The sequence below is a fragment of the Salvia hispanica genome, chromosome 1, assembly GCF_029641045.1.
Source record: "Salvia hispanica isolate PSC_SH4W2 chromosome 1, Shi_PSC_v1, whole genome shotgun sequence".
In the NCBI taxonomy this organism is placed as follows: domain Eukaryota; kingdom Viridiplantae; phylum Streptophyta; class Magnoliopsida; order Lamiales; family Lamiaceae; genus Salvia; species Salvia hispanica.
Window position 1 is genome coordinate 7259221 of NC_142692.1, and position 19373 is coordinate 7278593.

At 35.0% G+C, this 19373-nt stretch overlaps 2 long non-coding RNA genes across 4 annotated transcripts; both read left to right on the forward strand.

Moving 5' to 3' along the window:
• Positions 1 to 570: 570 nt before the first annotated feature.
• On the forward strand, positions 571 to 5413 carry LOC125221671 (uncharacterized). Of its 3 annotated transcripts, XR_016134567.1 has the most exons (3): positions 618 to 3412; positions 3716 to 3762; positions 3844 to 5413. It is a non-coding gene; the product is annotated as an uncharacterized LOC125221671 (long non-coding RNA). The 3 variants fall into 3 exon arrangements; XR_016134565.1 differs by having other exon boundaries at positions 571 to 3762; XR_016134566.1 differs by having other exon boundaries at positions 571 to 3762; positions 3879 to 5413.
• Positions 5414 to 10196: 4783 nt separating this feature from the next.
• LOC148933183 (uncharacterized) lies at positions 10197 to 15215 on the forward strand. The gene is made up of 2 exons (XR_016134346.1): positions 10197 to 14425; positions 14554 to 15215. It is a non-coding gene; the product is annotated as an uncharacterized LOC148933183 (long non-coding RNA).
• The last annotated feature ends 4158 nt before the right edge of the window (positions 15216 to 19373 follow it).

Genomic DNA, 19373 nt, shown 5'->3' on the forward strand with positions numbered 1-19373 from the left:
CATGATTTGCCAACCCTACTTTAAATATGTATAGAGTTATTATTATTATTATTATTATTATTATTATTATTTTCTCCAAATACATATTGATACCAAAATTTTAGTTTTACTATATTTACAATTTACAATTATGGGTGCTGTGTTAAGAAGCTTTTTTTATTCTTAGTCTAGTAATTTAAAAATTATAATTTTATTTTAAAAATCGTGTGACAATTGATTGTTTTATTTATAATCTTTCAAATATTCCAGTTTATATATTATGCAAAACTTAAATAATAGTAATAAAAATAATGAAATCTTAAAATTGAATAGAGATTTATAAATCAATTTGGAGCTAATTTTATGCTAAGACTACTTAATAAAAGGCCTAGTCAAACTCGGCCCAATTCGGCTTATCTCACACGTGACACGCCTACTTTGCCAGTTGTATAACATTGACGCGTTTTTTCTCTCTCCGCGTTTCTCACCATCCACGTAGCCCAATTCCACCCACACACGGAATTTAATACTCCATAATTAAATTATTTAATTACTTTCTCTTAACCGACATTGTTTGATCGGATCAATCTTGACCGTCCATCGACCCCAAGTCTCTCTATAAATAACACGCCTTCTCTCATTCCCAAAACCATCCCTAATCTGATCTAATCCTCGTTATGCCGTTCTCCGTCTTCTGTTTTCGTGTTTGCTCGAGTTAATTGTTGGTTTGTCGTCTAATTTGCGTTGATTCTTGCAACTTTGGTGATCTGGTTGTGTTTTCCATCGGAATTCTACTAACCTTCCTAACGAACTCGCGATAATAGACGTTCTAGCGGATGGTTCAATCTACTTTTGATGTTTGTGATTTTCTGTAGATTCTTCAGCTGATTTGATCTATTCGGTTGTTTGCAATGGTTGAAGATCAAAAGCGGTTATCGTTTCAAGTTTTGATGGTCTATTTAGGTTATGATATATTCATCCGTGAATACTTCCTGGGCTTACTTTCGTTTGTATCTGTAGGGGGGAAATCCTCTGGGTAGCTCGAGCTCGTGATCTATCGGTTTTGATGGTTATTGGCAGTTTTTGGAAGCGCCTATGGTTTGATGTGTTTACTTATTATGTCGTCTTCAGCTGGTCAGATGTGCATCTTCAAGACGACGTTCATGATTTTTTTTTCGGCATTTTATCTTCCCTGATTTTCGTCCGTCAATCTTATGCCAAAGGTGCTGTTTCCTTGACTTGGTGTCTGCATAACCTTAAATTGCAGATTGGAATTGTTGAGGAGGGTTGCAGATGGCTAGATTTAGTGACTGGGGGACTGCTTAAGCGTGCGATTTCTTTCTGTTTTATTTGAGCGGTATTTCCCCCTGTTTTTGTGTGCTGTTCTCATGCCCATTAACTCACGGTGTCTTGGTTTTACCACCAAATATATTCAAACATTTACTAGTTCATGTTGCCATTCGTAATTAGTTTTTCAGTTCTATATTTCTCAGTCTTTTTGAGGTCTTTAGGTATGTGATGCACTTTACTCCCTCTCTCCGTCTCTTCATTTTTCAGTGTCGTTTGGAATATATGCTCTCACCAATTTGTCATATTTCATTCATTTTGGTTTGATTCCATAGGATGGCCACCCCTGATTCATCTAGCATTTATATCCTAGGCTTTTTAGAAGCTTCAGCCCAGATAAGTATCTTACAATTTAAGTTTTGGCTTATTAAATTCCCCTTTTCTAATTTTCTTTCATTTGGGTTTATTACTATTTAGCAACTTCAGATCTGTCTAACTGATATCTGTTCAACAGTTCAAGCTGCAGCTAATTTGGTCTGTTTATGTAGTGCTGATGTGGGAGTGTAGTGGTGGTCTCATGTCTATTATATTTTTCTCCTTGTTTCCCCTCTGCATATATTTGTCCCTCTCTTTTCAGAGGTTGACTTTTAGGTGGTTCTAGGTCTTTGACAATGGAGAGATCCGGTTTGACAAGCTTATCCCTTTTTACTTGCCCTCATAAATCATATATCAAATCATTTTTTGGCATAGCTAACGTTGAGAAATTAACAATTCTGTGATTTTTCATCCATCAAATCTAGCTTGCAGAGTGCTATGTGGATTCCTAATTATACTGTTAAATCAGGTATATATTCGTGTTAGTGTTTGGTGCTAATATATCCTGTTGTGCTTTGTTGGGAATTTTCCAGTGCTAGTGCATTTGTCCTGACTGATAGTGACAAGTGAAGTCATCTACATGAAGGTTTGACAAAAAATATGTTTTTTTTTCAGTGTTATAATAATATCATTACTATTAGTTTCATTTCATTTTTCGGTTGATGTCCCGTTATTTGATTAGCAGCTTTGAGCGAGTCATATGGTACCTTTTTTGGGTTATTATGTAGATATGGAGATGTTTTCTCGCACCTTGTGACAGGGATTGATAGGAATAATCAATGGTTCCATCCGAGTTAATGGATCTTATGGTGTGGCTATCTTGATCCTGTTATTGGAAAAACCATGAACTTTTAGATGCCGGCATTGATATAGTAGCAGAGGGAGTATAGTGTTTCTTCTACATCATTTACCTTACACCTAGATTATCCTCTTGCTTATCCTTATCCTTATCAATTTCCAGAGATCTTTGTGAGGTTCTTGGTCAGTTTCCATCATAAGGCGGTTCTGGTTTGATGCTTGTCCCTTTGCGCAGTTTCATCAACTTCATTTTCTATATGGATATGGATATTGGTTTTTTTGACTCACTCTGACAGGAGAAACTGAGAGTAAATTATGATTCCGCTGTTTGATCTTGTGGTTCCGCTGGCTCCGTTCTTGCATTGATGTATCATGTTTATGGAGGGTGGTAGAGGGAGTAGTATATTACCTTACAACATTTTTCCTCCTCGTAGAACTTCCCCTTACTTACTGTTTTGCTCTTTAATATCCAGAGATCTTGGGGTGGCTCTCTATCAGTATCCATAAGATGGCAGTTCTGGTTTTCATGCTTGGTTCACTTTACTTTGTACGTCAATGTGGTTGTAGATATGGTTGCTTCTTTCTTCATCCTGTGACAGGTGATGTTGAGTTATGGTGCAATCCAAGTAGGATCTTAAGATATCTGATGCTGGCATCTCTGTAATGTTTTGGATGCTGACAGAGGGAGCATATATTTTATCTTTTTCATTTTTCTTCTATCTAGACTTTCTTATTGCTTATTGTTATACCCTTCATATTCCAGATCTTATCTTTTGATGGGTCTTAAATGGTTTTCACTGGAAGTCCGTTCTGTTCTGGTTTGGTAATTGGTTTCCTCTGCTTCATCTCATCTGCTTTTATTTTTTCATATTGTGGTGTGGATATTGTTTTCTGCTTCACGCCTGTGGCAGGTGATGCAAAGAACAAAAAGTACCAAAAAGTGGGAAGATAATGGGCTAAGAAAATCAGTAGAGTAAGATATTGCTTCAAAAAGTTTGTGGGATAAGCCAAAATGAAATTTTTCTGGAGAATTAAATGAAACATTTTAAAGAAAAAAGTAAGTTATGATTAATCTTATGTTAGAGCTGTTCTTCTGGAGTTATAGGGCTATTTATTTTTCATATGTTCTGTTCTACTAGCCTTCATTTTTTGCATCTGCATTTCTACATTCCAAATCACCTATATTTCTAGGACTGATGCTAATTATGTGCTACAGTTTTTCTTATGTTCTGTTACTAGCCTTATTTATGTTTATTTTTTGTTCCTCTATTTTCAGAGGATTGGCATCCAGTTGTTCCTTGTCGGTTACAATGCATAGATCTGGTTCGACAGGCTTGCCCCTTTCCATTTAATGAAAAATTTCATGTTAGAATATACCCTTTTGTTTGACCCCTTTGAAGGCAGGAAATCCGAACTTTCTCGGTTGTGCTTCTAACCAGAGCAAGGTTCAGCATTTGTTGGGTCTTGTCATTATGCTCAGTTACGGTGTTCAAGTCTGCATGTCTACATTCAGTCATTTTCAGCAGTGTTTTGAAGTTGTGGACTATGGGTACATGGCTACTACATTCAGTAATTTTGCGTAGGTTTTAAGTTTAATGTGGATTACGGCGTAGGTATCCAAGTTTAATGTGGATTATGGCGGAGCACTGATTTCTAGGGATATGTGATACAGTTGATAATGCAAAATTATCACTACTAATAGCAGCTTTTCTTCATTCGTACATATAGTTTTGATTTGCAGCTTTGAGTGAGTGGAATCAATGGCTCCCTTTTCTGGGATGTTTGGTGAGCTTGATCTCTCTTCTTAGCCTTGTCCTGTTTGCTTTAAAAGCTGACATGATGGTTTTCCTCACCTTGTGATCCCTATGCTGGCAATGTGTGTGAGATCAATGTGCTACTAGTGAAAGATTGGCTGTGTTCACTTCATTAGGTCCGTCTTTTTGTTCATTTGGAGGTCGTCAGAAGTTTTTCATATATCTGTTCAAGGTTATCGTTTCAATATTTCCGTACATAATGGAACATCCTTACATTTGTTGTGGTGGTTTGCTCTGGCTCCCACCATATCTAAAAGTGCTTGGCGGTCTTTGTTTGGTGTCTGCAATGAATGCTCAAATGGACTCTGTGACAGAGGGAGTGAAGTAGCTGTTATGCTCCATTTTGTCTTCTACATTGTTTTTATGCTTATCTATGGCCATGCTCCTTAATTTCCAGAGGTTTGGTCGTTTGGCGAGGTGGTGGACTTTTGTGGCTAACAGAAAGTTGTGGCTAGATCATGGACTGCATCATATTTAGGTATTTTTTGTCCTGGGTGTCCAACTTATCCTTCTCCTATGGGTTCTTGAGTTTTGTCTGCAGTGATCTTTTCTCTTGAATATGTGATTATTACGTTTGCTGCCATGGTTTCTCTGGTCTGCTTTTGCACATACACCAAGTGAAACTTTTGGCTGATGAATCAGACTTGATGCTATGATAGAGAGGCGGGAGTGGTGTAGGACATTGTTTGATCAGATGCTTCTTTTTTGCTACTCAAATTGATTTGGTTAGTACATTGTTTGATCAGAAGCTTCTGTTGGTTCATCAAGCATGACAGTTCGTGGTCGTTTTATTTCTTGTCCTTAATATCCTTGTTACTGTGGACCTGCTTTTTCTGGTTTGAAGGTTCTCAACTCAGAATCATGCCTAGGCTGACTTCTAGTAGGCTTTTCAACATTGTAACACACCTATTGCTTGCTAATTTCCATCTTGAAGCACTATGTATAGTAGAAAAAAAATGCTTATGCTGACTTCTGGTAGGTCTTTGAACATTGTAATACATCTTTTGCTTGCTAATTGCTATCTTGAAGCACTATGTATAGCGGAAACAAAATGTTTATGCTGACTTCTAGTAGGTCTTGCAACATTGTAATACATCTTTTGCTTGCTGATTGCTATCTTGAAGCACTATAGTGGAAATAAAATGCTGTTTGTTTTGATATCTTCAGGTCATTTCTTAGCGGTTTCATTGCATGCTTGTTCATGTTACTTTAGTGCAAGCATATCAAGAATTATGCAACAGAACTTTAAAAAGATCAATAAGGATTATATTTTTATTCATGATAATATAAAATGTACATATATTCCTTTCCATCGACCTGTAATCCTTTTGGTAATCCTGTTTTTTTATTGAGTTTTGCAGTATTGCCTATTTTGTATCATGTTCTAAATTTGCCTTTTAAGGTTGAGTATTTGCTATTGTTGTGATCCCTCTCATGTGGTAATAATCAGTGAGTAATGAAGAATGCTTTACCTTCCAATCTTTCTTCCCTTTCTTTTTCTTGATTAGGTGTTTGCTTCTTTTGGTTGGTTGTATATGCAGCTTGCATGTGTTGACAACTTGTTTCGAGTTTTACATTTGCTTTTGCTTATTAATAATTATTCTTTGGAGCATGTTTTCCCAAGCCTTTATTTCATATATGTTGGGTAGGTAGTGACTTAATATATTCACAATCCTAGAATATTGTACATCATCTTGAAAATCATCTTATTTTTGAAATCGAGTCCTAGTCAGGGTAGATTGACAATAGCAAATCCTGTATAAAAGAATTAAGCTTATTAGGCTGTGTCATCCTTAAATGAAATCCTAAAATCAGTCCTAATTCCTATGTGTTGCAATTTATTATTGTTTGCATACTTGTTCTAAGTGGCCCGGTCTTTACCATGCCAATATGCCATCACTCGTATTTGATGCTTCTAGATGCTTGCTTGCTTGTTGCATTGTATGTGTAGTAGTAGGTAGAGTCGTGTAACTCTGCCTGTGATGGGGTTTGCCCCCAGCGCAGCCGGTCCCAAGCCCGGAGAAAAGAGGAGGGGCGGCATTGATGAGTTTTCCAGTTACAGAAAATATTACTGCTTTCATTGTTGGAATTATCATAATGCCCCTTTTGCCCATGTTGTATCGTAGTATAACATTTTTGACATATGTTCTTTTGGACAACACATACAGTACACTTAACATGCTTAACAGAACCTGACAGTTGTGGATCTTGCGGTGGGAGGGGTAGGTCGATCCCTTGGACCACCAGGAGGAACCAAATATCCTTAGCCTTACGATCCACTGGAAAATTCATGCCCCCTTCCAGATCTATAGATTTAGGAGATGAAAAAGAAGCTGCAGGCGTTATTTGGAAAGAAACAAAATGACGCTCAATACATTGGGTTTTGTTTAGAGGTAAGCAGAACGGCAGTCATTGGAAAGATATGGAGAATTTCGGGAGTAGTATCTTTTTGGGGCTCTACTAGAAGAAGTATCTACAAATATTTTTGTTTTTTACGAGAGCCTTGTATTTGTTTGAAATGAAGACGCTATGATTTATCTATTTCACACAATTGTTTATGCAAAAAAAAGAAAATCTATTTCACACGATTCCAAGTTCCAACTATGTAGTACATTGATATATACCTTAAATGTGAAATAATAAAATCAATTACTTAAAGTATTAACTAAAATAGTTACAAGTTAAATGTATGTATAAACACTGAAATATATAACTAAAAAAAAATTTAAATGCGAGAGTGAAGATTTAGTCATATTACTAATATGGTTTGCTAGGTGAGAGCTGAAAAGCTATAGTTTGGGGAGCACGAGAGAAGCACATATAAATTCACTAAAAATTGCGCTACACATACAGAAAAATGCGCTCTGGTGTAGAGTTGGAGTAGAGCTATAAGACTTGAAAAGCTGTTAGGGTAGACTATATAAGTAATATAGCGTCAGTGTAGAGTTACAACAGATATTGAAACCTTTTGAACGGGTGGACTATATAAGGAAGACACGATATTTATCATATTCATTCTAATTCATGTTCAAGATGTTTTCCTTCATTCTCATATTGTTCCATCTTGCCTTTATTTCTGCTTGTAGAATTGTCATTACTAACAATGTATACGTGTGTAGCCCTAGCGGTAAAGTGGTTAATGATGAATCTAAATAATTTAGTCATGACATTGCTCTTAAAAAAATCTACTCTATTTGTTTACCCTTTCGGAAAAAAACTATGTGTAAACTTTATTCCATAACTCTAGTTCCTCTAATATATGACACGCTCTTTTATATGAAATTTTTTGTATTAGTTTTATGTTTTCATTAAATTTTTAGATTTGTACAAATAAAAATAATTATAATATACATTGTGGCACATGTTTTAATCCAAGACCATGTATCTTAAAATTAATTTAGACATATACCAACCCAAATTTTGTGAGAATCGATAGCACGAAGATATACAACAAAAATTTTGGTGGCACGCATAATCATTAGCCCTCCCTTGTTCACTTAAATGAGCTAAGAGTGAAATAATTATTTCATTTATTCATAGGCCCTCCCTCTGCCGCAAATAGAAATTTGGTTTTTTCATTTCGACCTATTTATAAATAGAAGTCTCGTTTTATTTTTATCAGTCTCTATTAACTTATTTCACTCATATTTCATTTAAAACTAAGAACCCGTTTGATAGAAAGGTGAGACACGAGAGCTGAGAAGTTATGTAAAACAAGCTAAGAAATACAGGCTTAATGCCAAGATATGCAGATATAAGATTTTTTTCTGTGTTGTTTGATACTCCCTCCTTCCACGATTAAGAGTCTCATTCTAAATGACATGAGTTTTAAGAAGTGTTAAGAAAAGTGGGTCGAAGAAAGTTAGTGGAATAAGAGTCTCACTTGTATATATTAGTTTTAAATAATATGCGAGTGGAAAGAGTTAGTGGAATGTGGGGTCTCTTTACCATTTATGGTAATTATGAACCGAGACTCTTATTCGTGGACGGACCAAAATAGAAAAACGAGACTCTTATTCGTGGACAGAGGGAGTAGAAAAGAAATTATCTAAATTTGTATAGTAGTTTAATACTACAACGGCATAACTTGAAAAATTAGTAGGTTATATAAACATGGTTAAAGTTATAATTTTGGCAAGATAAAGCGGACCGTTGTCTAATATTGAGCTTTGAGTTAAGCTTAAATATGATATTAAACAATTAGAAATGTCCAAATATAATTATCTATTTTAGTATTATTATCTTATCAAACACGTCAAATAGCAATGGAGATTCAGATACCTTTTATCCACCAATTTTTTAACATTACTTAAAGTTTGTGTAAAAATAAATGATACTCTTATTCGTGGACGATTATAATATATTTTATTGGAAGTGAATTTGGAGACAAATTCAATCTATATATCAGGATAAAAATGAAACAAGAATACTTAATTATTTAGAGGGAACATCTTTTTTGGTCCACGAACTTTGCCAAAGTATCATTTTAGGTCCGTGAACTTTGAAAATATCATTTGAGGTCTATCAACTATGGATTAATATTATTTGAAGTACTTTTTTACTATTTCCAAGTTTTTCTGGACGAAAATACCCTCAATACCTTAAAGGGTATATATTTTTAATAAACTTATCATATACTCATATTTTTTATAAATATCTTTACGATATAATTTTGACGAATTTTCTAAATATAATTTGACCTTCAATATTATCACTTAATTTTGTGACATGAAAGTAAAATTGCTTCTTCAATTTTTTATATTAAAGAATTTTAATTGAATAAATTTTTTTTTTAATAATAGAAAATTGAATAAGGATCTTTTCTTGCATGTCATAAAATTAAGTGATAATATTGAAGGTCAAATTATATTTAGAAAATTCATCAAAAACATATAATAAAGATATTTATAAAAAATATGAGTATAACATAAGTTTATTAAAAATATATACCCTTAAAAATATTGAAGGTATTTTCGTCCAGAAAATCTTGGAAATAGTACAAAAGTACTTCAATTGATATTAACCCATAGTTGGCAGACCTCAAATGATATTTTCAAAGTTTACGGATATAAAATGATACTTTGACAAAGTTCATGGACTAAAAAAGATGTTCCCTCAATTATTTATTATTATATGAGCGCTAAGAGCATCTCCAAGGGGAGGGGTAAATGGAGAGGTAAAATTATATAACTACCATATTTACCTTTTTCTTATAGAAAATCATTCTCCAAGAGGACGAGTAAATGGAGAGGTATTATACCTTTTCCCATTTTGAAGAGGTATCTTTACCTCTCCATCAATGGAGAGGTAAAATTTTATAACTATCATATTTGCCTTCATTTCATGAAAAACCATTCTCCAATGGAGAAGGTATTTGAGAAGGTATCACACTTTATATTTTTTTAAAGCATTTTGTACTATTATTTTATGTTTAAAAAATTATTTATCTTTCTGTATAACTTTTTTCTTTGGTTATGTTTCGTTTTAGAAGGATATATTTCACTTTTTTGAGGAGGTATATAGATGATATACCTCTTTTATTTATCCTTTTTTATTGGAGATGCTCTAACGGAATAAAAATTAGAATTCTAAGACAATGAAAAAACAAATAGTACTACTAAGAATACTAATATAGTTGCCTAAATGATGAATTGATAATTTTGAATGGTCTGTCCCCTACCAAAAAAGGGCGTATTTATAAAAGGAAAAAATGGCATAAAAATTATATTTAAATCTCTAATGATATAATCCTATTGTCAGAAAAGGAAAAATATCATGTGTTTTGAACGTGTTACCTTTTCGGCTTTTCCTACAAATAATTGAATTTTTACTATATAAGCCAACTTATTTTGATCCAATTAATCCCTGCCGTCCATCTGCCGCCAACTCCATCTATATATATTGTCATACCATTGGTAAATTCCCCAAACCATCAACCTATACTTCTTCAGCTTTCTGATTTCATATTTGTTTATATCATGTGGTTTTGTGCTGCGATTTAGATTGGCGATTAGGTTTTGTGTAATCGATTGGATTACTTTCTCCGTGTAGTGCGATTTCTCTTAACCTCTCCCAATCTGGTATGGCGGCGAGGATAGATGTGTTTCTGATCAATCTACTGTCGAAGTTTCTGATTTATAAATCTCGTTTGCTGTGATTCCTCTTCGATTCGTATTATTTGGTTATTTTCGACGATTGAAGGTCTATGACTGTAATGGTTCAAGTTTTGACGGTCTTTATATATCATATTGGTTCTCGGGGCTCACTTTCGTTTGTTTATGTAGTGCAATCGATTTGTTAGTTCGTGATCTTTCAGAGTTAGAAGGCTAATTTTGTCTCTCTGTCTTTGTGAAAATTTTCCATTTATTCTCCAAATTTGATACTTATGGCAGTTGTTGGAAGATTAATTTACTCATTGTTTCCTCTTCTCTGGCCATGGATGTATATGTGGATGTTCAAGTGAGCAGATCACATTTCGTGATTTCCGTCCATCAGCCTTATGCCAAAAGTAGCTGACTCCCTGACTTGGTGTGGGGCGTTTTTTCCCCAGTGTCTCCATAAATAAATTGGAATAGATTGTTTGGTATGCGAGTCATCTCTGGCTATGATAGTGTATATGGAGGGTGGCGGAGGGAGTATAGTATGGTATAATTTTGGATTTTATCTTCTACATAGGCATTCCCGGTGCTTATCGTTATACTCTTCAAATTTCAGTGTCTTACCAGTGGCTGTTTCTTAATCAACCTTCAGCGGAAGCGACTCCTGGTTTGGTGCTTGGTTATTTTTACTGATGAAATGGTTATTTTTACTGGTTTCATCAGTTTATTTTTGTGCTGAGCCTCAACATTTGACAAGAGATGCAAAATAAGTTGTGGTTCTGTTGAAGGTGGAGCTTAAGGTGGGCTAGCTTGGTCTGGCTGTTGGACATGGACCAATATTGGATAAGCACTAACTAAGTTTATGAAGGGTGGCAGAGGGAGTATAGTATTTTTCTACTGTCGTTTATCTTCTTGCTGGACATCTCCTTTAGTTATTGTAATGCTCTTTAATTTCCTGATTTCAGCTATTTTGGTTCTTCAGTTTCCAAGAGAAGGCAGTTCTGGGCTTTGCCAGTTTGACAGAGGGAGTGTAGTATAGTAGTATAGTATGGTATTGTTTTCACTACCTGATACCCTCCACCTAGACTTTTCCGTCCTTGTTGTTTTTCTCTTTAATATCCAGTCTCTAACTCTTGGGTGGGTTCTTCATCAGGCTTCACTGGAAGACAGCTCATGTTTGATGCTCGGTTAACTGTCTTTTAATCTGTTTTTGTTTGATGTTTAGTCAATTTTTCTGGCTTGATGCTTGGTAACTTATTTATGTGAAATGGTTGTTTATTTACCTATATGTGAATGTTGTTTTCAGCCTTTGTTGCGGGTCGTTGATGTGGACCAATCTCTGATACTTGAAAATTTATGGTGTTTATGAAGGCTGGCCTTTCTCCTGCCATTTATCTTCTAGCTGTGCTTTCCCTTATCTTACTATTATGCTCTTTCCTCCAGATGCCTGATCTTTGGATTGCTCTACCAGTTTTCAGGAGAAGACTTTCTTGTTTTTTACAAGGGAGTATAGTATAGTGTACTTTTCTAATAGCATTTATCTTCTACCTAGACTTTCCCCTGTCTAATATTTCCTGTGTTTATCGTTGTACTCTTCAATTTCCAGTATCTGAGGGTTGGGTAGCTCTTAATCAACCTTCACCCAAAGGCAGTTTTCATGGGAAGGCAGTTCTTGCTGATGCTCAACAGCTCAAGTATCTTTACTCTGTTTTATAAGTTTCTTTTTTTTACATAGAAGTGTGTAATGTTTCTGGCCTCACAGGACAAATTTTTTTAATTCCATACACATCTCTGAGTACAGTAATTTTCTATAACGTTTTTATCTTCTAGCTGACTTCTCCGCTGCTTAGCTGACTTCTCTTCAATTTCCAGATGTATGTTACATGTGTGGTTCTATCAGTAATAAAGGGAAGGTGATTCTCACGTTTTATTATGTGGCAGTGGAAGGGAAGTATATTATCGTACTTCTTCTGCTACATTTTATCCTCTTCCTAGATGCACCTGTGCTTATTATTGTTGTTGTTGTTGTTGTTCTTCCTCCTTTCATTGAAGATGCAAAATAAATTTTTATTCTGTTAGACTTGGAGCTTACGGTTAGGCTATCTGGGCCTGGTTGTTGGACATGGACAAAAACTGTTGATGCCTTGATGGCATTGTAGTGTTTTTGAGGCTTGGCAGAGGGAGTATCGTATTTTTTTTATCGTCATTTATCTTCTAGCTGGACTTTCCCATTGCTTACTGGTATGCTCCTCAATTTCCAGATGTCTGTTCTTTGGTCTGTTCGATCAGTTTTCAAGAGATGCTGTTCTGTGTTTTTACAATGGAGGGAGTATACTACAGTGTTTTTTGTTTACTGTGTTTTATCTTCTATGTAGACCTTTCCAATGCTTACTGTTGTACTCTTCAATTTCCAGTTTCTGTCGTTGGCAAGTTCTTAATCAACCTTCACGAAGAGAGTTCTGGTTTGATACTGGATTATCTTTTCTCTGTTTCATCAGTATTTTGTTTGTTACACAGATGTAGATTTTATCTTCTGCGTACACATTCCCGGTGCTTACTGTTGTACTCTTCAACTTCCAGTGTGTTATCATTGGCTGGTTCTTAATCAACTTTCCGTGGAAGCTAGTTTGGTGCTTGGTTACTTTTACTCCGTTCCATCAGTTACATTTTGTTGCATGGATATCGGGTTTGGCCTCAACATGTAACGGGAGATACAGAATAAATTTAGTTCCATTGAAGGTGGAGCCTAAGGAGGGCTTTCTTGGTCTGTCTGTTGGACATGTACCAATATTTGATGCTGGCGTTGACTGAGTTTATGAAGGGTGGCAGGAGGAGTATATTGTATTTTATACTTTTGTTTATCTTCTCGCTGGACATTTCCTTTGTTTATTGTTATGCTCTTCAGGTTCGATGTTAGATATTTGGGCACTTCAATTTCCAACAGAAGGCAGTTCTGGGTTTTTACATTGTGACAGGGAGTATGGTATTGTGTTATTTCACTACCTCTTATCTTCTACCTAGACCTTCCCGCCCTTATTGTTGTTCTCTTTGATATCCAGTCTCTGACCATTGGGTGGCTTCTTCATCAGGCTTTCACTGGAAGGCAGTTCTAGTTTGAACTTTGATGCTTGGTTAATTTTTCCCTTTAGATCTGTTCTAGTTTGAACTTTGATGCTTGGTTAACTGTTCCCTTTAATCTGTTTGTTTACCTATTATGTGTATGTTGATTTCAGCCTTTGTCGCAGGTTGTTGAAGTGGACCAATCTCTGATGCTTGCATTTATGGTGTCTATGAAGGGTGACATTTATCCTGTCATTTATCTTCTAGCTGAGCTTTCTCTTTACTTACTTTCAATTTCCAGATGTCTGATCTTTGGGTTGTTCTATCAGTTTTTAAGGGAAGGCCGTTCTTTGTTTATACTGTTTGGCAGAGGGGGTATAGTATAGTATTATTTTCTACTATTTTTTTCTATATAGACTTCCCTCATGATCAATTTCCATTATCTGAGTGTTTGTGGTTCTTAATCAACCTTCAACAGTAAACATTGGAAGGCAATTCTTGATTGATGCTCGAGTATCTTTACTCTGTTCTATAAGTTTTTCGTTTGCTACTTAGATGTTTATAGTGTTGTTTTTGTATTCATTCAGTGACACGTGACAGGGAAAATAATTGCCTCCGTCAAAGTACGAGCTTAAGTGCGACTGTCATTGTATGGTTGTTGGACACTGTTACATCTCTGATGCTGGCAAGGATAGTGCTTATGGAGGGTAGCAGAGAGAGTACAGTATTTTTCTGCTGTCATTTAATCTTGTAGCTGGTCTTTTCCTTGTGAATCTGTCAGAGTAGGAGCTGATTGAAGGGCTATCTTCGCCTGGTTGTTTGACATGGGCCAATATTCAGTGTTGGTATTTGTAGAGTTCACGGAGGGTGGTAGAGGGAATATAGTAACTTTTGTGTTCCATTCATCTTCGAGCTGGATTTTCCCCTTATTACTATGCTATTCATATCTCCAGATGCCTTATTCTTACTTCGTTCAATATGTTCTCAAGGAAAGGCAGATTGGTGTCCTGCAAGGTGATAGCTGGAGTGCATTATAATATTTTTCTGTGTTTATTGTTTTACATTCAATTCTAATTTTCTACAGTAATTTATCTTCTAACTGGACTTATCTTTTGCTTATTAATATGCTCTTTGATTGCCAGATGTCTCTGCATGGTTCTATAGGAAATTCGGTTCTGGGTTTGATAGAGAGTATAGTATGGTATCTTTAAGATGTTATCTTTTATGTAGACATTCCTGTGCTTATCATTATACTCTTTAATTTCCAGTGTCATATTGTTGGCTGGTTCTTGATCAACCTTCAGCGGAAGCCATTTCTGGTTTGATGCTTGGTTATTTGCACTCTATTTCATCAGTTTCTTTTTTTGTTAAATTGGATATTGTGGCTGGCCTAAACCTGTGACAGATTTTACAAATAAATTTTGGTTCTGTTAAAGGTGGAGCTTAAGATGAGCTATCTTGGTTTGGCTATTGCCTGTTGGACACGAATCCATACTCAATGCTGGAGTTGACAGTATTTATGGGGGCATGGAGAGGGAGTATAGTATTTTTCTACGTTGTTATCTTCTTGCTGGACATTCCCTTTGCTTGTTTTTATGCACTTCAATTTCCAGATGTCAAATATTTCGAGAAAGCAGTTCTGGGCTTCTACAATGGCAAAGGGAGTATAGTATCTTTTAGATTTTATCTTCTTTGTAGACATTCCCTGTTCTTATCGTTATACTTCTCAATTTCTAGTGTCTGAGCAATGGCTGGTTCTGAATCAACCTTCAGTGGAAGCCAGTTCCAGTTTGATGCTTGGTTATCTCTACTCTGTTCCATCAGTTCCTTTTTGTTACATGGATATTGTGTTTGGCCTCACCCTATGAGAGAAGATATGATATACAAATTAAATTTGTTCTGTTAAATGCGGAGATTGAGGTGGGCTATCTTTGTCTTGTTGTTGGACAGGATTAGGAACCCATTTTTGATATACTGGTCTTGACTAATTTCACTTGGAGCTTGAGGTGAGCTATTTCACTTATTTACCTCACTGTTCACCTTCCTTCTTGTACCGTGATCATTTTTCTTCGGCTTATGTATTCAAAGCTGACAAGAAACCCATGATTTCACTGACTAACATCGTCCAACTAAGTGTTCAATTTTCCTTATATAGCTGATGAACAAATTGTATGATTCTCCATGTGAACAACATTTTCTTTGAACTTCAGTTTTCCCTTTTGTATCTTATTAACCAAAGAGATACTAAGACTTTGCACTAATATATGATATGGCAGTAGATGGCTGAAATAGAGTCTTGCATGAAGGAGGTAGATAGGGGGCTGGGTTGGTTAGTGATTCTTGGTTATGCAAGAAGTGAACTAGTTGGCTCTCTTATGAATCTATACGAACTTTTTAGTCCAGTGAATCTATACGTGTGCTTTTACGTATACTTGTGGATAGGTAGAGTCGTGTAACTCTGCCTGTGTGCTGGGGTTTCCCTGCCACAGCCGGTCCCAAGCCCGGGAAAAGAGGAGGGGCGACAAAATAATGTAGTAAGGTGGCGTTTATGAGTCTGTTTATTAAGTATTTATAGTTCTTTATTTTATTGCATTACGGAAGCTCTTTCCTTTATTCCTTTACGTGTGTGGTGTATTTCCGTCTGCTTGATCTCTACTTGTGGTTATGTTTGGTAATTACCATTATATTTTCTTGTAGTATTGCTTTTTGGGGACTGATATATATCTTCCCATTTACCCAGAGGATTTACTCTAGTTGTATACTAAGTTTTGTAGTCAGGAAGGTTTTTGCCTCTTGAAATCTAGTCTCCATCTGTCTCATGCTAGTCGCACTTCTCTGTTTCGGCTCGTTCCAAACTACTTGCACTATTTAATGATGTTACTTTTTTAAGTACTCTTTCTGTCCTGGCTAAGATGACACATTTCTAAATCAGCACTAGATTTTAGTAGTAGTTGGTTAATGTAGTTAATTTGAGAGAGAGAGTGAGTGTAAATATTAAATGGTGGGAGAAAAGGAGTTGAATATCTAATTGGACAGAGAAAAAAGTGGTTAGGAGTATTAATTTGGAAGAGAAAGTTACTAAAAATAGAAATGTGTTAATCTTGATTGGGATAAACTAAAAAGGAAAGTGTGTCATCTTAGTTGGGACGGAGGGAGAAATATATTTGAGTTAATCAAGTGTCCCCTTATTAGTGATCTCTTATTATACTTAAAATAATAGTAATTTAATTATACTAAAAAATCAATCCCAAATTTACGACCTAAAATGAAAAGTGAGGGAATATTATGGTAGGTAGTAACCTATATCTGATACTGCCATTCTAGTATATATGGAGGGTGGCAGAGGGATTATAGTATTTTTCTTTGGCATTTTGTGTTCTTGCTGACTTTGTCCTTGCTTACCATATGCTCTTCAATTTCAAAATGTTATGCTCTGTGTGTGGTTCTATCAGTAACCTAGAAAAGGTGGTTCCAAGGTTTTATTTTGTGCTACATTTGATCTTCTACCTCGATTTTACCCATGCTTATCGTTGTTCTCTGCAATTTTCAGTGTGTACTTCAGTACTTGGGTGGTTCTTAATAAGCATTGACTGGTTTGATGCTTGGTTACTTTGCTCCGTGTCTATAATAACTTTTCTGTTATATGGATTTTTTTCTTCTACACCAGTTGATAGGAGACACGAAATAAGTTTTGATTCTATTAGACTCTGAGCTTTAGGTGGGGATATCTTGGTCTGGTTGTTGGACCTTGTAGTATTCATGGGGGCTGGAAAAGGGAGTATTGTATTTTGTACTGTCATTTAGTTCTTGCTGGATTTTTCCCCTTGCTTACTATTATGCTCTTCATTTTCAAGATGTATGCTCTTCTGTATTTTTACAATGTGGCGAGGTAGTGCAGTGCAGTGTTTTTTTCTACTAGTACATTTTATCTTCTACACTTTCTCCATGCTTACCGATATACTCTTCAATTTACAGTGTCTATCCCCATGCTTATTGATATACTCTTCAATGTAAAGTCTCTCGGCCATTACCAAGATGAAGATGAGGGGAGTTGTTGCTACTTATTCAACACTAGTATTGAGGTTTGAGAGATCATTTGAGATGTGATTAGTTGCTCTCGAATCAGGATATCCAGAGCCAGAGATCATTTGAGGTTTGTGGAGTCGACTGCGGTTCATAACTATGCCAGAGAATCTATTCCCAGAGAACCTGCCCCCTCGGCCTCCTCTATATTGTGTGTGTGAGTTTGTGTCCTTGCAACACAATGAACTTGGCCGAGGGATAGAGCAGTTGGAGCTCGAGGGAGAGATCAAGAAAAGGAGCTCGGTTTGTTGAGCATTGGCAGTTATAACTGAATCTTTGTGAAGTGTTTAGTTAGTTTTCTTCTTCTCCATCACATATATAGCTCGGTAATTTCAGTTGAAAAAGCAGAGTGAACAATTCACAAAAATTACACACACGATTAGGAGATTTCTACTTGAGCTTGTGATTAGTCTTTAGTGTTTGTATTGTGAGTGTATGGTTCTTGTTCTTGAGAGTTCTCCAATAAAATTCAGTCACCTTCTCCGTGGATGTAGGCATATTGCCGAACCACGTAATCACTTGTGTGTGTTTTAAGTTCTTGCTTGTGTGTGTGTTGACAATCGCTAGTTAGATCCTAACAGTGTTAGAAATGATTGTCATTTGGCAATATGAGTATCCCTCGGCTGTGTGCCATCAGTCTTCACACAGATCGCCTTGGCCGACTCGAGCCTCGATCCAAAACACAGCAGCAAGGCCGTAACATCCTGAATATTCCAAGGCTCAAATCTTGAGCGTTTTCATTTAATCTTAGATTATGTTCATTTTTGCTTATCCCATAGTTTTATATTTGAATATTATCTGTTCTAAACTACCAAACCGTCATCTTACATCATACAATGGTCTAATATTTTTGACACTCACTCCACAGAGATGTAAGCTATTCCATGGAGTAATGGTCTAAGAATCCACAACTAAAGATAAGGAGACTGTCTCATGGAATAAGCAACTCGTACAAAAAACTAAAAGGAAGATGAAAAGATCGTCTCATATGGATTAAATACTCAAAGAAGATTGTGAAACACTTGGCCATGTTTGGTTGCACGGATTCTGTCTGGGAAAGTAATCTGATTCCTTAAATTTTAAATTCCTGTGTTTGTTTCAGTTTTTAATCAAACTGAGAAAGTAATCAAAATCACGGAACAAGGAAAGTTAGTACAACTTTCTAGGATTCCAAATCCTAGCTTTTCTGAGGTATTCTTTTTTCCAATTTTTGGATTCTTACATATTTAATTATTTAATAAGTTCAATCTTATACAACTATTATTATTATTATTAAATAAATAAATAAAAATTTAAAAAAATAATTTAAAATTATGAATCTTACTCTACTTAATTTAATTATAATAAATAACTATAAATTACACTATAACTATAATAATAATTATTATTATATTATTATTATAATATTTATAATTATTAATAATTACTAATATAATTATTTAAATTATGTAATACTAGTAATAATAAAATGTTATTACCATTATAAACTAATTAATTAACAAAGCTTAATGAAATTTTGAAATTATAAATTTTATTCAATTATGATATCAATAAATATTTAAAATTATAAGAATATGTTTATATATAATTATAATAATATAAACTAATAAATGAAGAAAATCTTAATTAAATTATTTAAATTATCATTATAACAATAAATAAAATAATAATATATTATAATTTTTTTAATTAATAAATTATTAAAGGAATCTTAATATAATATCAAAATTATTATTATTATTTAATCAAATAGAAAATTTAAAATCTTAATATTTTCCAAACACAAGAAAGTTAAGTTGTTAGGAATCATATTTGAAGGATTCATTTTCCTAGGAATCATTTTCCTTGTCAACTTTACTTTTCCGGCAACCAAACATGG